The sequence below is a fragment of the Podarcis vaucheri genome, assembly GCF_965113315.1.
Source record: "Podarcis vaucheri genome assembly, chromosome: 6".
NCBI classification, from domain to species: Eukaryota; Metazoa; Chordata; class Lepidosauria; order Squamata; family Lacertidae; genus Podarcis; species Podarcis vaucheri.
The window spans coordinates 13,365,754-13,385,535 of NC_138764.1; the positions used below are offsets into that span (position 1 = coordinate 13,365,754).

At 42.9% G+C, this 19,782-nt stretch overlaps 1 protein-coding gene across 2 annotated transcripts in view; it reads left to right on the forward strand.

Moving 5' to 3' along the window:
- Positions 1-708: 708 nt before the first annotated feature.
- Positions 709-19,782, forward strand: part of PDC (phosducin) — a 30,965-nt gene continuing 11,891 nt past the window's right edge. Inside the window, exons 1-2 of one of the 2 annotated variants that reach the window (XM_082225577.1) lie at positions 709-814; positions 11,037-11,107. The gene's annotated coding sequence lies outside the window, so the exon portion shown is untranslated. Of the gene's footprint in view, positions 815-11,036; positions 11,108-14,628; positions 14,743-19,782 lie in introns of those variants that run through there. The other variant, XM_082225578.1, reaches the window with a different exon arrangement.

A 19,782-nucleotide genomic window follows, 5' to 3' on the forward strand; every position in this document is an offset into this window, starting at 1 on the left:
AAAGTTGTGGCCAAAATTGTGCCAAAAACCTTAAACTAAAAAGCATGTGTCAATTGTGTTTTATTGGGGGGACCTCGACACGCAAAGAGTTTGGGACAAAATGGTACAGCTGGTGTTAAGCTTGCCAGAGTAGGAACAAACACAGCATGCCACTGACTTTTGCTCAGTCTGAATGAGAAAATACTGCTGAACCAACTAAATAGTGGTACAATTAGGAAGATATGCTTATTTCTATTTCTACAGACAACGGGGCATTTTATCCATCTGTCGGTTGGGGTAGGGAGAAAGAGGAAACCCCATTACAGCAAAACTCATCCACTTGGTGAGAATAGCCACGTAAACCATGCCCCTTAAAGAATATTATTCTGAAAGGTATTAAAACTTTCTTCAAACACCTGAAGTTTCCTCCTCTAATTTTTCCTGCTAGTGATGCCTTGTGGAAGAACGGATCACAATATTTAGATCCCATTCACAACTATGACTGGCTCTTTCTCTTTTCTCTCTTCCCCCACCCTCCCTGTTTTCTTCTCAATTATATCTATGTATCAAATCCTTTAAACCTTTGGGAAGCCTGACATTTCATTGGCCCACGCTAATTAACAGAATTTGCTAATTCCTTTATAGTAATCCTCTTACCTGTACAGAGCTATTTCTGTTAGGGTCATCATGATCCTGAGGCCTCAATCTCCTCTCCAGATCTTTCTATCTTCGAGGAGAAGGCAGCTGAGGAGCCACATTTGCCTGAGCGTCAACCAATCAAGGACGTTGGTGGTTACACTGGAGAAACCGGGAGCTGAGCACCTGAGCTGACAAGGTAGATTCATTTATGTTGTTTTTAATTCACTTGTACTGTACACTTCTGCCAATCTACATAGTCTTTAGAAAGTGTTTTAAGAAGGGGAAGAGGAGAACTTATTGTTGCGCCCAGGGTGGTCTAAACCACGGAGCCTCTTGGGTTTGCCGATCAGAAGGTCGGCGGTTTGAATCCTGGCAAGGGAGTGAGCTCCTGTTGCTCTGTCCCAGCTCCTGCCAACCTAGCAGTTCGAAAGCACACCAGTGTTAGTAGATAAATAGGTACTGGTGTGGCAGGAAGGTAAATGGAATTTCCATGCGTTCTGGTTTCAGTCATGGTGTCCCGTTGTGCCAGAAGTGGTTTAGTCCTGCTGGCCACATGACCCAGAAAGCTGTCTGCAGACAAATGCCAGCTCCCTCGGCCTGAAAGCGAGACGAGGGCTGCAACCCCATATTCTCCTTTGACTGGACTTAGCTGTCCAAGGATCCTTTACCTTTTTCTGCCATTTACTCTGATGGGTCTTTCTACTAGGAGCAAGCTGTGGATGTTTTTGGTTGCATTTGCATAGGATGAAAGATATAGGGTAGGAAATCCAGTCACTTAAAAGAAAGCTCAGCTACTTTCCCCACAAACACCTACCATCCTTGTTCACAAAGCACATTGACTTGGAAGCTGGATCACTGAAAAGACGGTAAGAGTGTTTGGTGAAAGCAAATTCTTAGCAAGTGCACCTGGAAAGCCGAGTTTACCAATTGGCCATTCAATCCATTGTGTGTTAACGTTGGAAGTAACTCCCAAGGTAACCTCAAGGACCACCACTTTCCGTATGAACCTACCCAGACTCTGTGATCATCTTCTGAGGCCCTTCTTTGTGTGTCTCCTCTACAAGAGGTCCGGAGGGTGGCAACACGAGAACGGGGCCTTTTCTGTAGTGGCTCCCATTTGTGGAATGGTCTTCCCAGGGAGATTTGGCTGGCACCTTCCTTATACATCTTTAGGTGCCAGGCGAAAACGTTCCCTTTCAGCCAGGCTTTTGGCTAACATCCCATGTCTTTTTAAGTGTGCTTGTGGGAGGGGGAAGGGGTGTTATTGGTTTGGTTTGTTCTTGTTTTTATTATATATTTTGTGTTTTACCTTGTGTTTGTTTGTGTGTGTGTGATTTTTTTGTTTTGCGATTTTAAATACTTGTTTAAACACCCTTAAAATATCAGTGACTTCCCTTCTTCTCTTTCCGTGGTTCATTTTGCATATCATAAATCCCTGCACATTTTACCTAAACTAAACCATTCAGTATTCCATTATTACATCCATCAAAACTTATTTACACTGTTGAATTTATCTTAATGCTGCAAGCATTTTCAAGTGTACACAATTCCCCCCCATATATTCAATAAACATTTTCCAGTCTTCTTTAAAAGTACCGTATTTTTTGCTCTATAAGACTCACTTTTTCCCTCCTAAAAAGTAAGGGGAAATGTGTGTGCGTCTTATGGAGCGAATGCAGGCTGCGCAGCTATCCCAGAAGCCAGAACAGCAAGAGGGATTGCTGCTTTCACTGCGCTGCGATCCCTTTTGCTGTTCTGGCTTCTGAGATTCAGAATCTTTTTTTTTTCTTGCTTTCCTCCTCCAAAAACTAGGTGCGTCTTGTGGTCTGGTGCGTCTTATAGAGTGAAAAATACGGTATGTTCTTCTTGTTCTCTTATTCTATATGTTAAGTCTGCAAGCTGCGCATATTCTGTCAATTTAAGTTGCCATTCTTCTTTGGTTGGGACCTCTCTTGTTTTCCAATTTGGGGCTAACAAAACCCGGGCCGCAGTAGTGGCATACATAAATATCCTTTTTTGAAACCTGGGAATTTCCGTCTGCATTATACCCAACAAAAAGGACTCTAGTTTTTTAGGGAAGGTACTTTTAATCATTCCCCCCCCCTCCAATTTGTTATGGATCATTTCCCAATACTCTTTTACAAGTCTGTGTTTTATCTTGTATTTCTATGCTGTAAACTGCCCTGACATCTACACAGGAAGGGCAGCGTACAAATTTAATAAACAATAAATAATTTTCAGAGGGGCTTATGCCCTAATAAGTGTGTTCACAATTGTTGCCAAGGTTGCTGAAGCTACTTAAAGGGTTAGAAACATCGATACTGTATTTTGTTGATTAAAATCAGACTTGGCTTCTTTTCCACCAAGTTAAATACATCTTTTGAAAATGTTTTCAAATGTTTGTACAAAATGGGAGGTGGCAAAATATGTGGAATAAATCAAGTTGGGATTCCCTTCCAACTGTTCCAACTGCACTGTTCTATGATTCTCGTATTCTAAGATGGAATTATTGGCTTTCCATAAGATTGTAAGGATCTCCCCGCCTTAAATTCAGGATATGTCTGTGTTCCAAGATTCTACCCTGGTTTCACCTCTGACCCACAAAATTCTGCCTGGCTTTTCCTTTCTCCCACCATGTCTCCTCCTGCTTCTGTCCCAATCTATTAGGTCAGGGATCAGCAAACTTTTTCAACAAGGGGCAGGTCCACCTTGTGTGGGGCCGGACTATATGGGGGTGGGGAGAACGAATTCCTATGGCCCACAAATAACTCAGAAATACATTTTAAATAAAAGGACACATTCTACTCATGTAAAAACACGCTGATTCCCGGACCGTCCGTGGGCCGGATTTAGAAGGCAATTGGGCCGGATCCACCCCCGGGCCTTAGTTTGCCTACGCATGTGTTAAGTTCTTCCTTAGCTCCACTCAGTTAGTATGAAATGGATCACTAAGCACATTTGCGTGTCGAGGTCCCCAGGGCCACCCCAATAACTCACAGATCACACAGAATTTTTGTTTAAGATTTTTGGCATAATTTTGGCCAAAACTTTATTGAAATACAAATTTGTGAGTGGTTGCTTAGGCATTGGTTGCGACTATCTGCCCCCACCGTGGGGGACAGACTGACATTCCGCACGATGCGAAAGTCAGAAAAGGGGAATACACTTGGGGTAGCGTCGGCACAGGGAACCTGCCCTCAGCCCTCCCCAAATGCAACCAGGAGCTCATTGCTATGGCCCGAGCCCCCTTGACAGAGTGGACAAGCAATAGTTAGCCCCCAATTCCTTTAACGGAATCCCTTGCAGCAGCAGCAGCATTAGAGGGGCAGGCACATCCAATCCATACCCCTCAACCAACCAAACCATAAACCAATGCCTAACCGCAACCTTACAAGTTGTGACGATTTGCTACGCAGTAAGCAAAAACCAAATGGCCCCAGCCAATCAGCCAGATGGACGAAATTCCTACCAGGCCCCTGCCCCAAGAGCAGACAACCCCGTGACAGGCATAGCAAGGTCAAAGCGAACAACCCTATTCTAGGGAGGGAGGGACGGGCAATCCGATGCACGGGCGAAAAGAGGAAGCCCTAGCCTCGTGCAAGGAGTTTTAGCATTTCTGGCTGTCAATCAACAAATGGCAACATTAACTTCTTCCCAAAAGCCCCAATCGCATCAGTGGCCAATGAACAATTAGCCCGCCCCCAACTTTGGAGTGTCCTGGCAGCCCCCACCGCAATACGTGCTCTCCATGAAGGAGAACACGCTTTCCCATTAGATTTACTATTACATTCACATTTCACATTTCCTCCTGGTTCTCCCCCTCCCCATTATATACTCACAGCCACCCTGTGAATAGATTTAGGCAGGCATGTTTAGGGGTACTCTCATTTTGACTCGAGAAAACCATCATTTTATAGTTCAAATCAGGGAAAAGCAATAACAGAAAATGGACAAAAGTACAAAGAGTCACAAAATGTTTAAGGCTATGGGTACCCCTGCACCCCCCCCCCCAGGAAAAAAGCACTAGATTCTGGCTGAGAGACTGAGAGTGGCCAAAAGTAATGCAGTGAACATCATGGCTAAATGGGGATTCAAACCCTGGTCTCCTAGGTTCTCACCAACGGGATAGGGTCCATAAAAATGTGGTTGAAGAGTTACTTCCCCTTCCCACTGCAGCCTCCGGCACCTCCTGGAAGTTTACACTTGAGGATTAATTGGGCGGTATTCGAAAGCACGTCAAAGTGCAAGTAGATAAATAGGTACCACTCCGGCGGGAAGGTAAACGGCTTTTCCATGTGCTGCTCTGGTTCACCAGAAGTGGTTTAGTCATGCTGGCCATATGACCTGGAAACTGTACGCCGGCTCCCTCGGCCAATAAAGTGAGCTGAGCACCACAACCCCAGAGTCGGTCACGAATGGACCTAATGGTCAGGGGTCCCTTTACCTTTATATATAAGTTCAATAAGTAAATAAATAAAATACAATAAATTATCCAGAATGGGGCAGAATCAGGTACTGCAGGAGAGTGGGGTTGACAGAATACAGGGAGGTCATCTAGCACAAACCATAGTGCTTTTCCATTTGCACAAGGCAGTTGCACAACGTGCCTTTCATCTTGCACTAGCCAAAGTGCCTTTCCATTCTCACATTGGATCCAAAACACTGCTCTCTTTATAAATAGGGGCGGAGCCAACAATAGCCAGGCAGTCGGCTCTGGAGATTCACCCATCCTACCCTCCCTCAGTTTAATGATTTCTTGTTTGCAGGTTAACTTTTTTTCCCTGTTTAGCGGCCGCTGCTGCGGTCTTTGACTGGTTGCTGTTGAAGGACCGGGAAGAAATTTTCCTGCATTGGCAGGTTTTGTCTTCCCCATAGCAATTCGTCACAACTTTGGCGGTTATGGCCTTGGGTGGAATCCTTTAGTCTTTTCTTCCCTATAATGGGTCGGGTGGGCGTGAAGTGGTGACTCACCCCCCTGCAGCGACGATTCCAGGGTCCCCCTCTTAAAGGGGTTATATATATGGGTGTCACTGGCCATACACTGAAAGGTTGTCAGTGAAGTACCCTGAGTGCGGGGATTTGGGCTGGGCTGCCTGCTTCACTTACGTCTCGCAGAGCACCCTCATATCCCATTTACCCTGATGAGCCCCAGTTCCCCTGGCTGGGAGGCTGGGAGGGATACACGCCCAAGGCCTAAGCCAAGGTCTTCCTACATTCGGAAGTTTAATAAAGTTGTGGCCTAATTTTAATTCCATCTAACATTGTCAGAGTCTTTATTCCTTCCTTATGATCCCTGGGGGCTGGGGCTGTCGCCGCCTGGTCACGTAATGTTTGCACAATTTTTGATCTGCTGAGCCACTTTTATAAAATTACGTTTCAATTATAAAAGTCTGATATAATAATAATAATAATAATAATAATAATAATAATAATAATAATAATAATTTATTTATACCCCGCCCATCTGGCTGAGTTTCGCCAGCCACTCTGGGCGGCTCCCAATCAGTGCTAAAAACAGTACAGCGTTACATATTAAAAACTTCCCTGAAGAGGGCTGCCTTAAGATGTCTTCTGAATGTCAGGTAATTATTTATCTCTTTGACATCTGATGGGAGGGTGTTCCACAGGGCGGGCGCCACTACCGAGAAGGCCCTCTGTCTGGTTCCCTGTAGCCTCACTTCTCGCAATGAGGGAACCGCCAGAAGGCCCTCGGCGCTGGATCTCCGGGCTGAACGGTGGGGGTAGAGCCGATATGTTTTTATTTAGAAAAAATTGTTGTTTGCTGTGGCCTGGTTTGTTAGGTCGGCGCTGCTACATTTCTTGGAGTGTTACAAAACCACAAGCAACAGCTACCAAAGGCAGCAGATGGTCACAGCAGCAGATATACACAGTAATTAAAGAACTTGCCTCAGAAGAGGAAACTGATTCTGCCCCAGTTAGGTCAATGACAGCTTAACCCTAGAATCTAAGTGCATGGGATTCATATATTTGCTTCTTGCTAATTATAAAGCCTTTAATCTCCAATTCAGTTTTGTGTTTGTGTTTGAGTGTGTGTGTTTTGCTTTTGGAATTTGCATCCAGAGAGATGTAGTTGTCAGTAGCTGTCTGAGATTTGCCGGATATCAAAATTCCCAGACAAATTTGGTGTACATTGTGGATGTTAACAGTTACCTCAGTACGACTTGACACTATTCACTGGTGTATGTCCAAAAACTGGGGAAATAATTTTTTGTTGTTGGACAAAGTTTGTCAGGTATTGACAGCATTTGTTTGATGTTAGAAGTGGGTCAGAGACCCTCAAAATAAAATCTGAACAAAATTGGTGAAACAGCAAAGCGTTTATTGATTACAAAAACGTTCATGCAAATCTATGCTCTCAAATATTTGCAAGAACGTTTTTGTAATCAGTAAACTCTTGGGCGTGCTCTGGTCCATGGGGTCACGAAGAGTCGGACACGACTTTCTCACCTGGTCTCAGATGCAAAGGATTGTAGATGTTCAAAATCCCAAATACAAAATGCTTGGCTCCTAGAAATTGCCTTTGGGATCTACATTTCCAGATTCTGAAATAATCCCAACATTTTCTTTTTAATTATTTGCATCGGCCACTAGCCATAGCAATAAAATAAAATAGAATGCACTGAACAGAGAGGTAAAAACTACAGAAAATACCATATTTTTTGCTCTATAAGACTCACTTTTTCCCTCCTAAAAAGTAAGGGGAAATGTGTGTGTGTCTTATGGAGCGAATGCAGGTTGCACAGCTAACCCAGAAGCCAGAACAGCAGGAGGGATTGCTGCTTTCACTGCGCAGCGATCCCTCTTGCTGTTCTGGCTTCTGAGATTCAGAATATTTTTTTTCTTGTTTTCCTCTTCCAAAAACTAGGTGCGTCTTGTGGTCTGGTGCGTCTTATAGAGCGAAAAATACGGTACTTGCTATGGAACTCTTTCCATCCTAACCTGCTTGCTTTCTTGAATTTGGTAGAAATAAAAACAAAAGGCATACCTTGTGGTCTGGTACATCTTATAGAGCGAAAAATATGGTACATTTGGGGGGTTTACATCAATAATCCAATAATAAATCTTATTCTAATTGCCCCCACCTTGCAGTTTTTGCTGTCACCTGATCATCTTGAGCTGCTAAAAGGACGGACACAGTAGGAATGGTTGAGCGACCCGGAATGGACAATAGTAGAGGGGTAATAACCTCACTCCTCAAATCTTTATAAAGAGTGCAAGCCAGAAACACATGAGCCACTGACTCAATGCTGCAACGTTGAATGTGGTGTATAAAAACCATTATTAATATGAATTCAGAAAATATTAAGATGGCACTCACTATTCCCTACTTATCAACGTAAGATAATTAGGCACCCTACTTTTCTGTTGAGTAATTACCTAATGGTTTGGTTTTTTGAAGCCATCTTGGAATTTTAACTAACTCCTTTACCTGCCCACAAGGTGTTCAAAACTGCATTATCAGGTGATTCCATAAGACCTAATTTAAACCATGCCCTCTGGGGCTATTCTTGTGTCTTTCTCGATACTAAATTTAGAAAGCAGGATTAAATTTAGAATTAATTAAAAAGGAAACAAATGCCCTTGAGCAGAGAAGTTAAGTCTCGTGGTTTTCCATTCAGTGGTGAAAGCCCAAAGCAGTTTTAAATATTAATTGACTCGTTTTACTTTTTTTAACCCTCAGCTTTTAAAAATAAACATAAACCAGAGCAAGGGAGGGGAGGCAGAGAAACCACACCTTTCTTTGTAAGTGGAACACGGCTCATCTTGGGTAAAAAAAAATTATTAAAATAATTCAACATTCATACATACATATTACGAATATACAGACAAACATACATTTCATACAATCCTTAAAAATATTCATACATACCACACTCAGTCCCACAGATACTTCCTTTTCCCACCACCATCCCTCACCCCTCACCCCACCCTTGTGTTAGACTTCCAATCTACTCAATTGCAATTTCTTTCCACTTCTATTACTTTCTTTCACACGCTTTTAAACCAACTTTCTACTTCTTTTTCTGTTGCATATTGTTATCCATCTTAATTAGGATTTCAGTCATTATAGCGGAACTTGTTTATTCTAATAGGCGTTCTGATTTTTCAATATGATTTTGCAAGTATCCTTTAAACGCCTTCCAGCCCTTGTCTATCTTCTCTTTTGAGAGCCTTCCAATTTCTCCCATTGTTTTGGATACATTATAATACTCCAATAATTTGGCAGCCCACTCTGCTTTTGTCGGTATTATACCACTTTTCCAATTTTTCACAATCAATAGCCTTGCGGCTACTGTTGCATATAAATATAATGTCTTGTATTCTTCCTTTAGACTTCCTGGTACTATTCCCAACAGAAAACCTTCTGCTGTTTTCCTAAATGAATATCTGAACATTTTTTTCATTTGATTATATATTGTTTCCTAAAATTGTTTGATGTTTAAACAATTCCACCATATATGCATCAAAGTACCTTTTTCAGTATTGCATGTTTCATTATTTTTTATATATGTTGGAAGTTGCCCAGAATGGCTGGGCAACCCAGTCAGATGGGTGGGATATTATTATTATTGAATAGGATGCCTCTATTTTCATCCAAAAAATGTTGGAGGGTATGGCATTGTTGAAGGCTCTGTTGTTCTGCACTCCTTTATTTTGCAATAGTCTGTCCTCCACTGATTTAAAAGCCAAGACAGTATTTGTTCTTTGAGGGTGAGGGGTATAATTACTGGTATATATCAGCAGCTGCACTGTGGGAAATAGCACAATGTGCAACACATGCTCTAGTGTCCATGTGCTGAACTTTGATGCATGTCAGTTAAAGAGCGACATAGAGATAGAACTCTGGGGGGAACCCTAAAGATGGACAACCTTGGAAATAGATGAGAAAAGTTTTAGCAAAGCTAAAAATGGGAGCAGTGATGGCAAACCAGGTGTGGCATTAAATTAATATTCAATGGATAGGTTTTTAAGGCAAATAGCCTTTGAGCTAGGGGGAGTGGGGGGTTAGCATATTGAGACGACGCTGTGGGTTAAACCACAGAGCCCAGGACTTGCTGATCAGAAGGTCGGCGGTTCGAATCCCCGCAACAGGGTGAGCTCCCGTTGCTCAGTCCCTGCTCCTGCCAACCTAGCAGTTCAAAAGTACGTCAAAGTGCAAGTAGATAAATAGCGGGAAGGTAAACGGCATTTCCATGCGCTGCTCTGGTTCGCCAGAAGCAGCTTAGTCATGCTGGCCACATGACCCAGAAGCTGTACACCGCCTCCCTCAGCCAATAAAGCGAGATGAGCGCCGCAACCCCAGAGTCGGCCACAACTGGACCTAATGGTCAGGGGTCCCTTTTTACGGCAGCAGTGAGCCAGTGGAGGTTTTTGTTGACAGTGTATGTCTGTGATAGACATTGCTGGGTGTCCTGAATTTATCTACTAGCACTGGTGTGCTTTCAAACTGCTAGGTTGGCAGGAGCTGGGACAGAACAACGGGAGCTCACCCCGTAGCAGGGATTCAAACCGCTGACCTTTTTATCGGCAAGCCCAAGAGGCTCAGTGCTTTAGACCACAGCCCTCTTTGGCCCTCTGTAGATGGTTGTTGCGGGTGGCGCTGTGGTCTAAAGCACTGAGCCTCTTGGGCTTGCCAATAAAAAGGTCAGCGGTTTGAATCCCTGCAACGGCGTGAGTTCCCGTTGTTCTGTCCCAGCTCCTGCCAACCTAGCAGTTTGAAAGCACGCCAGTGCTAGTAGATAAATAGGTACCACTGCGGCGGGAAGGCAAACGCCGTTTCCGTGCGTTCTGGCTTCCATCACGGTGTCCTGTTGCACCAGAAGCAGTTTAGTCATGCTGGCCACATGACCTGGAAAGCTGTTTGTGGGCAAACGCCGGCTCCCTCATCCTGAAAGCGAGATGAGCACCACAATCACATGGTCACCTTTGACTGGACTTAACCGTCCAGGGTTCCTTTATTTTTTACTTTTAGATGGTTGTTGAATTCTGTCCAAGGAGCTATGTGTATCCATCTTCTCCTTCCTTCCCCCTTCATGACTTCCAAAACTACAATGGAGAGGAACATAAGGAGATATGATGCCCTGCCTGTAGAGTTCTCAGGGATCTCTAGGTACTGGAAACACTGGGAGTTTTGCTGTCTGGGCTACTGGGGCTGATGGACTGGGAGTGCTGTGGTGTCCTCTTTGATGGGATGTGTGAGGATGTGCTGGGGGAATGCCACAACCATTGTGAATACATTGGTTACCACCCTCTATGGGTTGCACTGACCGCACAGTCCCTGCTTGGTGAGTATTGAAGATGCCAGGAGCATGTTTAGCTGTTGTTTTTCAACCATTTATATATATATATATAAATACTTACCGTATTTTATGTTTGTTTCCCCACCCCCTTTGCAGGCTGGGCACATATTGGATTCAGTGGCTGGTCTGCGGGCATAGCGGCAGTGTATCTTTGGATCTGGCGTAATGTGAGTACACTTGTTCTGTCCTTGTTGATACATAAAATCGCAAGAGAAAACAAAAGGAAAACTGCAAAAAAAGGGGGGAAAGAATTTGAGAGGAGAAATATTAACACAGATTTTAAAAGGCATAGAATTACAAAAGTGAGGAATTAAGATATATGTTCTGGATTCCAATGGTTATTACGATCTATTATTCATTTTTTACAACACTGCATGACTTTTAAAGTCTGTTTTAATGCTTCTTTGCTTTTATTATTTACTTATTTTCTTTCTTTTACATATTACTTTTTCTTATGCTCTCACCTTTTTGTCTTTGTTATTATTCAACAGTAAAATTGGTCCTATAACATGCAACATTTTTTTTCATTTTGGGCCAGAAAAGCTTAACTAAGAATGAATGATTTAAAGACACAGGCATTTGGTGATCTCATATAAAAAAGTTGTTTCACTGTAAAATAAAAGGTTCTGTGGTTTTTTCATGATTTTCAACCAAATGAGTTCATAATGATAAGGTTTTGCATAATTCAAGGGAAAATAGGGTGCTGTCCATTTTTAACAGATTATTAAAGAATAAAAGCCAAAGATTTGTCTCAAAAAAATTGATAGATTTAAACGCAGAGGAAAATATTTTATGTATATTTGCCTTAACATTTCCATGTCGTTTTTCTGTACATAAGCAGACAAACAGAACACTATGCTTCAATCTGTCTTAATGTCAAAGAGAATTTATTTATACACAGCAAAATGTATCAAGTTCCTAATATTCAGTGGAGGTGTGATGCTGGTAATGCTGATTTAACTGACATTTGGAAGCATTTACAGTGGTGCCCCGCAAGACGAACGCCTCGCAAGACGGAAAACCCGCTAGACGAAAGGGTTTTCCATTTTGGAGGCACTTCGCAAAATGAATTTCCCTATGGTCTTCCTTCGCAAGACGAAAGCCCATAGGGAAATCTCCGGGACAGCGGGGAAGCGCAGCGCGTCTTCCCCACTGTCCTCGGACCTCCTCCGAAGCTCCGAAGGCTGGAGGTGGGGCAGAGAGACCTCCTCCCGCCGCCAGGCTTCGGAAGGCTCCTCCGAAGGCTGGCGGTGGGGCGGAGAGACCTTCTCCCCGCGCCAGCCTTTGGATGGCTGTCCTGAAGACTGCGGTGGGAGGAGGGTTTTCCTTCCCACAGCCAACATTCAGAATGCTGTTCTGAATGTTGGCGGTGGGGAGGAAAACCCTCCTCCCACCGCAATCCCCGGGAACAGAGGAGAAGCGCTGCGCCCCTTCCCCTCTGTTCCCGTACCTGTCCTGAAGGCTTGCGGTGTGGAGAAAAGCCCTTCTCCGCACCGCCAGCCTGGCAAGCGGTTTCCATAGGAACGCATTAATTGATTTTCAACGCATTCCTATGGGAAACGGTGCTTCGCAAGACGAAAAACTCGCAAGAAGAAAAAACTTGCGGAACGAATTAATTTCGTCTTGCAAGGCACCACTGTATAAAAATTGAACCTTACTGCAAAAAGTAGCAGGTTAATAATAGTTAATTGTCATGTGTCTGTGCATCAGGGCTCCTATGTTTCTTCTCCCTCCCATCCTCTCTTTGGTGTCACCACAAGGAGCAGATTAGAAGCTTTCACTCCTGTCCTGGGAAAATTATTGTTAAAGATAAAATAACCAAGCAGATAGAAGAACACACCTTGCTAAAGCAGAACCAGTCTGGCTTCTGCGAGGGCAAATATTTTTTTTTTCCTTCCCCAAAAAAATTTGTTGGTTTTTACAATATTATCGACAAACAAACACACAAAACAAACAAACATAGCAAACATAAATCATAACCTTATTAAAAATAACAGTTATTAACTTTGTAAAGCGACTTCCTCGTTTCCCCTTGGTTGAATTTCATTGCATAGCCATTTATAACGGTTTTCCAAATCTCAATTTTTATAAACTTTAACTTGAACATTAACATCTTTAAATCTTCTCCTTATAGTATTGAACATATTCTTTTATCGCTTAACATAAATACAATCCTAAGCCCATTAAATATCTGGAAGCTATTTCCAGCTAGTTTGACTTAACAAATTTAGCTAAATAATCATTAAATTTATTCCATTCTTCCTGATATTCCTCCTCCTTCTGGTCGCAGACTCTTCCAGTCAGGTCGGCTAGCTCCGAAAAATCCATCCTCTTCATCTGCCATTCTTCTACTGTTGGTATTTCTTGGGTTTTCCACTTTTTAGCTAACAAAATACTAGCCGCAGTTGTGGCATACAAAAATAATTCAACATCTTTCTTGGGAAATTCCAAACCTGTTATTTGCGAGGGCAAATCTTGTCTTACGTGCTTATTAAGTTTCTTCAACAGTTTCAACAAGCAAATCTGAACACCTTCATCTGCCCTACCTGCAATAAAACATGTCTCTCCCATGTCGGTCTCTACAGCCACAGTAGGTGCTGTAACTCTCCAATGGTTTGACTTTACCCCCAAAGAAATATTCTTCCATCATCTCCTGAGACAGACAGATGCTAACGACAGCAACAAGAGATAGAGGTTGACAATAGTGTACTTAGGCTTTGAAAAAGCTTTTGACATGGTAAAGCTCCTGAGTACGTTTAGCAGTCGTAGGATAAGAGGAGAGGTTCTCCTGTGGATCAGGAACTGGTAAAGAAGTGGGAAGCAGAGAGGAGGAATAAAAGGGCAGTTCGAGAGCCAGTGTGGTGTAGTGGTTAAGAGCAGTAGACTTGTAATCTGGGGAACCGGGTTCGCGTCTCGGCTCCTCCACATGCAGCTGCTGGGTGACCTTGGGCTAGTCACACTTCTCTGAAGTCTCTCAGCCCCACTCACCTCACAGGGTGTTTGTTGTGGGGGAGGAAGGGAAAGGAGAATGCCGCTTAGAGACTCCTTTGAGTAGTGATAAAGTGGGATATCAAATCCAAACTCTTCTTCTTCTTCTTCTCCTGATAGAGGGATGTAGAAAGTAGAGTCCCCCAAAGAGCTGTATTTGGACCTGTAAGTTTTGACTTCTTCACAAATGATCTAGAGCAGGGTTTCCCAAACTTGGCCCTCCAGCTGTTTTGGGACTGCAGTTCCCATCATCCCTGACCACTGATCCTGCTAGCTTTGGATGATGGGAGTTGTAGTCCAAAAACAGCTGGAGATGCAAGTTTGGGAAATGCAGATAGTTAGGAGTGGGCAGTGCGATGGCCACATTTGCTGATGATACTAAATTCGTCATGGTTGTTAAAGCCAAAACAGATTGTGAAGAGTTCCGAAAGGACCTTTCCAAACTGAGTGAATGGGTGGTAAAATGGTGAATGTGGCTCAATGTGAACAGGTGTGAAGTGATGGATGCTGGGGCAAAAATGTCTTTATTTCACATATATGTTCAGGGAGCCAGAACTGACAATGACTGAACAGGTTGGCAGCAGATACCAGATGAATGCCAACCCAGTGTTTAGCAGCTGTGAATTATTATTATTATTATTATTATTATTATTATTATTATTATTATTATTATTATTTTAGTACCCTGCCCATCTTGCTGGATTTCCCCAGCCACTCTGGGCGGCTTTCAACAGAACATGAAAAACAGAATAAAACTTCAAACATGAAAAACTTCCCTAAAGAGGGATGCCTTCAGATGTCTTCTAAAAGTCAGGTAGTTGTTTATTTCCTTGACATCTGAAGGGAGGGCGTTCCACAGGGCGGGCGCCACTACCAAGAAGGCCCTCTGCCTGGTTCCCTGTAACCTCACTTCTCACAGTGAGGGAACCACCAGAAGACCCTCAGAGCTGGACCTCAGTGTCCGAGCTGAACGATGGGGGTGGAGACGCTCCTTCAGGTGAATTCCATGCCAATTCCATGCATTAGGAAAGGAATAGGAAATAAAACGGTTGGTGAAACCATTATACAAATCTATGATGTCACCACATTTGGAATACCATGTGCAGTTTGGGTTGCCTTACCTCAGAGAGGATATTGTAGAGCTGTAGGGGAAAGGTTCAGGAAAGGACTATCAAAATGTTCAATGGAATGGAGTGACTTACCTGTCAAAGCGTTTGGCATCTTTTTGGTTTAGAGAAAAGGCAAATAAGATGTGACCCAATAGAAGTTTATGAAAGAATGCATGGCATTGAGGAAGTGGATAGACAAAAGTTTTTCTCCCTCTCTCATAACACATGGACATCCAACAAATGTGGGAAATACGGGAGAGATAAAAGAAATTACTTCTTCACACAGTACATAATGAAACTATGGAATTTGGTCTCACAAGAGGCAGCAATGGCCAACAATTTGGATGCCTTAAAAAGTGGATTAGGCACATTCATGGACAAGCCTATCAATGGCTACTACCTCTACTGTCAAAGGGATTACATATCCAGTTATGGTTGCTGAGAACTTCAGGTTGGCAAAGTGCTGTTGCACTCATGCAAGCTTCTCATGGACATCTGGTTGGCCACTGTGACAACAGGATTTTGGACTAGGGGCGTGCCATTGGCCTGATCCAGGATGCTCAACTTGCATTCTTACATTCAACCAACCACTGTTTAGCACCATGTACAAACCTAGTATACCTGAAGGAGCGTCTCCACCCCCATCGTTCAGCCCAGACACTGAAGTCCAGCTCTGAGGGCCTTCTGGCAGTTCCCTCACTGCGATAAGTGAGGTTACAGGGAACCAGGCAGAGGGCCTTCTTGGTGGTGGTGCCCGCCCTGTGGAACACCCTCCCATCCGATGTCAAGGAAATAAACAACTACCTGACTTTTAAAAGACATCTGAAGGCAGCCTTGTATAGGGAAGTTTTTAATGGATGATGTTTTATCATGTTTTAATATTCTGTTGGGAGATGCTCAGAGTGGCTGGGGAAACCCAGCCAGATGAGCAGGGTATAAATAATAATAATAATAGGTAAAGGTAAAGAGACCCCTGACCATTAGGTCCAGTCGTGGCCGACTCTGGGGTTGCGGCTCTCATCTCACTTTATTGGCCGAGGGAGCCAGCATAAAACTTCCGGGTCATGTGGCCAGCATGACTAAGCCGCTTCTGGCGAACCAGAGCAGCACACGGAAACGCCGTTTACCTTCCCACCGGAGCAGTACCTATTTATCTACTTGCACTTTGACGTGCTTCCGAACAGCTAGGTTGGCAGGAGCAGGGACCGAGCAACGGGAGCTCACCCCGTCGTGGGGATTCGAATCGCCGACCTTCTAATCCGCAAGTCCTAGGCTCTGTGGTTTAACCCACAGCACCACCCGCATCCCTAAATAATAATAATAATTAATAATAATACCCCACCCATCTGGACAGCTTAAAACGTATTATTATTATTGGCTGCCATTAATCTTAACTAGAGTTAGTTAAATCAAGCCAGCTTCATAATCCATGGTTTGCAATTGGTTTGTTTCTGCTAACCATAATTAAGACTAGCCACAGTTTGTCCAGGTTCAAACATAGCAAGACCACAAGCTGTGGTTCGTCGAACCTTCAAATATCCTCCCCCCAGATATGCCAGAAGTGAGGTAGAGTATGTGGGGCTAGGCGCAACTTCATAATGATAAATCATGGTTTATCATTAAGTCTGAAAGAGGCCCAAGGGATGGAATCAGCAGTATCCTTCTGTGAACTTGATGCTTGATCCATAGGAGCTTCTGCTAATAGCTGAAAATTGCCTACCACTTTCTCTCTTACTGCACCCCTTCGTATCAACTCCTATGCTGTTTTGGAAGGTGCCCTGATTCATTAGAGCAGGTTTTTGTGGGTTCAGGGGTTGGCAGAGGGGGCAGAGAATCAGTACTGGGAACTGCCTTTGTGTGAGTCGAATTCCACTTATGGAATATATGCATTTAGCCTAGGGATTGGGGGTGGGGGGCAGAATTCAACTCAGTTCGCATTTAAAAACAAACCTGCCTGATTCCCATTTTCTGAAACAGCATGTGACCTGAAATACAGGCATCCTCCGATATTCCCACTTCTCCAAATTTTGCAATGCCGTTCTCCAGTAATAAGTACGAAAATACACATACCAAGGCAAAGTGTGCATAAAAATGCAAATAATAATTACAATAGCATACAAAATCCATTATATTAAGGAGCATTGCTATGCAGAAATGTGTATATTATGAAAAATTCACTCAAATGTTTATATTAGGACAAATTACCACTAAAATGTGGGTGAATGTTCATGATGACTTTAAAAAAATGACAATCTGATGTGGAAAATGTGGACAGCTCAACTTAATATTGAGAAACTGAGAAAAATGGAAATTGATAGATTTCTAACCCAATATATCTTTGAGAGTATGATGAGATCTAATGTAACAACAGTTATTCGTTCCATTATTAGAACCAACTTACTTTGTTCAAAGGTCTCCAGGGACAGACATCAAAAATATTTTGATACGCATGCAACTAATTCATTGACTTTCAAGCTTCCTATTCTCAGTGAATCCTTTCCACATATACCGATCTTTTGAGAGAACCAACCCTGAAAATCTCCAGCAGAATCCTTGCATGTTGCTGAGGATTCTGGGATTTGTTCTGAGTACACACTCAGTTCACATGAAATATTAGTCAGTTTGCAGTTCTCCCAACTGGTTGCATGTTGTAAGTGAAGACTTAGAGTTATTATTTTTCCTGGTTTGCAGTATCACTGAGAACATACATACATACATACATACATACATACATACATGGTTTTTCACATTAAAATTTTGCAGTCGCATATCCAACATACAACATAGAAACAAGATTCCAAAGAATCTATTGGACTTCCTTCCTTCCCTTTGTGGGTCCTATTGTTAATGATTTCCTCCTGTATCTTTTATAATAATCCAAATCTTTTACTCCTCAATTGTGTCCAAAATTCACCATTAAACTACAAGTGTTATTCCAGTCCTACTAATGATTTTAACTGTTTGCAATGGTTTTTAAGATAAGTTATAAATTTTTCCCATTCCTTATTAAAATCTTCCTGGTTTCTGATTCTTCCAGTCATTTTAGCCATTTCGGCATAGTAACCTGCCATTCTTCTTTGGTAGGGACTTTATCTTCTTTCCATCTCTGAGCCAATAACATCCACGCAGCTGTGGTTGCATACATAAATAGTCTTAGAATTAGACTTAGAATTTCTTTCATGGAAGAGCTTCTACCATTACCCATTAAACTTCCTGCTCTTGTTTAAGATTTGTTGATATGCTTCCAAAAGCTCTGACGAGTTTAAACAACGCTAAACTAAATTCACAGGAGACCTATTTGCCTGACGTTAAAATGGTGGGAGACAGACAATGGTAACTGGGATAAGAAACTGGTTAATATTGCTAAGCCGCAGAAAATGGGGGGTCAGTGTTGTTCTTTTTGCTGCCACTAATGCCATTTCAACTTTGTTGGCCGAGTTCACATAACTTTTAATGTCGAGTGAAAATTTGACCCGGGTGCATTTAAAATGTTTCCATCGTTCCAAAGAAGGAACTGCATTAACTCTGCTAAAGAGGATAGACTTGAGTAAATCCACTAACCCTCTCATCAACCCCAGTGAACTAAAGTGAGGATGACAGGGTTCTGCGTCAGCCAGCCCCACGTTGACTTATCTTCTTCCCATCATATGACCTGTTTTAATCTGGTATGGTTTTTTTATGCCAACACATCTTGCAACATTTTCAGAGATAACAGGCCACTACAGAACAACACACGGTTTTCAGTATGGAGAGACATTTTGTATTTGTAACAGCTAACATGAGCCATGCAACCCAAAATGGGGAATTGGTGCCAAGTGTGCTGGAATAAAGTTGAATACGATTTTTTATTTTTCACAAGATCTAGACCTCAACAGTTGGGAAATAGATAGTTATCACTGTCTTATGTGCTTTTAGGGTGATTACGCTGGTTCCCAGTTCCCTATATTTAGGCTAAGTGAATAGCCTAAATATAGTAACCACTAGGCTAAAAAAATAAAAATTGTTTTGGGTGAATGTGTCACAGACCTTTCAGGTGTCCCTGTTTTCCAGGGACAGTCCCAGATGTACAAAAAGCTGTCCCAGTTTCTGATTTGATCCCAGAATGCCCTGCTTTACCTTAAGATGTCCCTATTTTCATCGGATAAATATTAGAGGGTAATGGAATAGGACGTCCCTCTTTTCATTGGAGAAAGGTTAGAGGCCATGTCTTCTTGGGTAAAAAATAGGGGGGGGGGAGAGATTTTCCCCATGATACTTCAATGCATGTGTAGATCGCCACATGTAACAATCATATATGTAAGCATTTTGCTGTATATGCATGCAGACTATTGTTGTTGTTGTTGTTGTTTAGTCGGTTAGTCGTGTCCGACTCTTCGTGACCCCATGGACCAGAGCACGCCAGGCACTTCTGTCCTCCACTGCCTCCCGCAGTTTGATCAAACTCATGCTAGTAGCTTCAAGAACACCATCCAACCATCTCATTCTCTGTCGTCCCCTTCTCCTTGTGCCCTCCATCTTTCCCAACATCAGGGTCTTTTCCAGGGAGTCTTCTCTTCTCATGAGGTGGCCAAAGTATTGGAGCCTCAGCTTCACGATCTGTCCTTCCAGTGAGCACTCAGGGCTGATTTCCTTCAGAATGGAGAGGTTTGATCTTCTTGCAGTCCATGGGACTCTCAAGAGTCTCCTCCAGCACCATAATTCAAAGGCATCAATTCTTCGGCGATCAGCCTTCTTTATGGTCCAGC